A 3,915-nucleotide genomic window follows, 5' to 3' on the forward strand; every position below is an offset into this window, starting at 1 on the left:
TTTCGACTTGTTCAACTTGAATAAAATGTGATCATTTGTTTTATACGAAAATACCGTAAATTTTCGTTGTTTAAATGTATCGTCGAGACGAATATCACAAAGTATATAACAGGCTTCTTACGGACATCAGATGTATTCAAGAGAACATAATTAATTGTGAAAATTTGGTTGGACATTACTTTAAAAAAATTGATTCGTCATTGGACAGCTAAAATGTACAGATGATCATAGCTGGCTCTCTTTCTAATCACTCATTTCTACCGATCATTCTTTTCGCACATTTTCTCTTTTTCCTTTGCTATTCGTTATGATGGTTCGTTGAAATTTTTCGTAGCTGATTTATTTTGTACTTTTTTGTAAATTCTTTTAAGTATAAAGATACAAGTGTCCATTAATCGCTAACAATCTTAAAGCAAATGATACTGAAAAAACAGCTTCAATATGTGTCGAAAGTGTAGACAGACGTGTAACAAGAGAGATATACTTCATCTACGTGCTGTCTTTTTCTCGCAGCCACAATGTCTGTGCCACAATGACAAGTAAGGAAGGGGATAGCGTTTTATGAGAAAGGGATTTCTACCCTGTTTACACCTTCAACGCTTGATAAGCTGCCTCCAGTAACATATGCTCTAAGTTAACAACAATTTACACGCACGCGTCAAACCAAATGAACGGAGTTACGAATGCTTACTTTTTAACGAACTCGCAGAAAAAGTAAAATAACGATGCACGTAGGACGCATTGAAAATGATGCACATATGTTTACAAAATAATTTACACAGAAAACACTATGCACGTAATGTATCAAAAATATTTTTATGATTAATTTTTACACATAATAGCAAATGATTGCTAATTATATTTGTTATACTACAAATTTCATTTGATAAGCATATAAAACAAGACGTGTGTCTCATTTTCGATGGATCGTTTATTATAGATCGTAGAGGACTGATCGTCGCGTCGTACTCCGTGCCAATTACCAAAGACGTTTCTTTAATTAAATAATCGATGTACTTAACAACGTTGACTGTCTATCTCACACACGCACGCACGTTCGGCTGATACGCATACTTATAACGTTATAACAGTTGACTTTATGCAAGATGTTACACCGTTCCCGTGAGTCTTTGTACGCATGAATACAAATGGAGCCTAGTCAAAAGTAACATTACGAATTAACATATCATCGTTCTTTTCCGTATCATCGTGATCGCAGAAATTATTCTCAGCACGTGCAATTGTCGAAGACAGCAGTGAGTAGAAACAAGAATAAGTTAATAACAGTGCTGCTACGTCATTAGAACAATTATAATTATTATTGTTACTATTATTATTATTACTACCGCTATATTCCATCTCATCAAATACTATCTCGTTACCCTTATTATTATTTTTTATTGAAGTAGGATGATCACGATTTATCCCTATCTTTTTGTTGATAGTTTATTATTATTATTATTATAACATTTTATTGTGACGTAATTATTGTCGCTATAATTCTTGGAATTATCTTTAATGTAAAACATTATTCTTTATTATTATTTACTTTTGTATCTTGTTAATATTATTACGCGCACTTTATTACAATGGTGTTTACGGTCATCGTTTATTAGGTAATCTTTTGTGAAACTGTGCGACGTGCGATTTGCCACGATTCGCAAGTGCAATATTAACTTTTCTATTAGATTTTTACACGAACTTCTGAAACAATTCAACGAACGAGGATCACTCGCGCAATGTACTTAACTGAACCGTTTACTATTCGATCGTACATAACAAAGTACATCTGTTTTAGAGAATGAAAGTATTTTGTTTTATCACATTACGCTGCATGTAATTTGTTTCATAACTTCAACATTGTTCCATCGAGTTATTTATCTATTTGTAGGTATGCATATGTTTAATGACTGAGTTTATAAATCTGATGAGTGGTCCTATTCGTTTACCATTGTTGTAACTACCATTGCTAATCAGTATCGTTGCGATTGATAGATACATATTTTTCTTTTTCTTTTTTCAAATTCTATACGTACATACATACGTATATTTAGACAATCGTTAATACGACCATCGACGAATATACATATGTATGTATAATATCGCCAACGCGCACTTTATTACAATGGTGTTTACGGTCATCGTTTATTAGGTAATCTTTTGTGAAACTGTGCGACGTGCGATTTGCCACGATTCGCAAGTGCAATATTAACTTTTCTATTAGATTTTTACACGAACTTCTGAAACAATTCAACGAACGAGGATCACTCGCGCAATGTACTTAACTGAACCGTTTACTATTCGATCGTACATAACAAAGTACATCTGTTTTAGAGAATGAAAGTATTTTGTTTTATCACATTACGCTGCATGTAATTTGTTTCATAACTTCAACATTGTTCCATCGAGTTATTTATCTATTTGTAGGTATGCATATGTTTAATGACTGAGTTTATAAATCTGATGAGTGGTCCTATTCGTTTACCATTGTTGTAACTACCATTGCTAATCAGTATCGTTGCGATTGATAGATACATATTTTTCTTTTTCTTTTTTCAAATTCTATACGTACATACATACGTATATTTAGACAATCGTTAATACGACCATCGACGAATATACATATGTATGTATAATATCGCCATGTCGTCCCTGTAATGTTAACAGATTATAATACTTTATTTTGCTGTTTTTTTTTCTTCTGTAGAAATTGTTCTCTTTTTGTTTTCTTTCTGCTGTATTATTATTATTATTTTTATTTTATAAGTTACTTGTGCATCTAACCGCGTTCATTTTCCTTGGTGCCCTTGTACGTGCGATTTTCTTCGCGATTCAACGCGCTAACAACCGAAGGACAATCGTTCGATACAATCTTACTAAAATTACAATTGATAAGGTTTTCAAGCATCGGTGCCAAAAGTATTCCAATGACCGCGAAATCAAGCTCATTCGGCGGATCTATGTGACCGATCGACCCACCCGGGTAATAAAAGAAATAACGACCAAAAATCAACCGTCAATGGAAATCAAAGAGAAACCAAATCTTATCATGAAGTAATAACAGATATGCTTATTTCTGTTTGTGCGCACTGTAGAAAATCCAAACGGGCGTGCATCTTGTGTACGTGTGTGTGTGCGCGCGCGCGCGCGCGCGGGCGTGTATTAAAACCAATTGCAACAAACAGTTTTATATATACATACTACGTATATGTATATATATAAATGTGTGTATATGCACACGTATATCACGTCTCTGGACATTACATGTGTTTATTTTCGTCTATGTGCGTATACAAGTACATGTACAAAGTAATTAATGTATAATTTTACGTGCGCTAGGATTCGTTATTGTTTTGAACATGAGTCATCCATTGTTGTGTTTAAAATGCTCGCAATTACAGAATGAGAAGTTCGACATGTTTTTGTTTCACATTCAACTTTTATTTTTACATGTACACATATGTAATTTTTTTTTGTTCTTTCCGTTTTCTCATTTCCGCTGTATTTCTTAATTGTTAGTGCACACCGAACCGCCGTGATCCAACGACGAATCAAGAGAAAATTGAATACTATCGTCGATATGGAGTATGTTCTTTTATTTCATTTTTTTTTTTCTTCTTCCGTTTATCTTTTTCTCTTACTTTATACCGGAAAAATCAGCATGTGGCGTATGTTGGAGCAACAATACATTGTATTTATTTTGTTGGTTTAATTTGTTCTTTGCTTTTATCCCAGCCTTCCATCTGAAACATATCCCGTCCTAACGAATTCCTTCTCTTCACTGTCAGCCTTTTATGTGACTCTTCAGTTTTAAACAGAATTATACAGGATGTCCAAAACAGTTGGGTCCAAGTTTGTAGTAGGCATTACCGAGATCAAATATCATATGAGCAAAGTTCATATAAACTTATTATG

Source organism: Ceratina calcarata, unplaced genomic scaffold, assembly GCF_001652005.2.
Source record: "Ceratina calcarata isolate Rehan_Ccalc_2016 unplaced genomic scaffold, ASM165200v1 scaffold400.2, whole genome shotgun sequence".
NCBI lineage: Eukaryota > Metazoa > Arthropoda > Insecta > Hymenoptera > Apidae > Ceratina > Ceratina calcarata.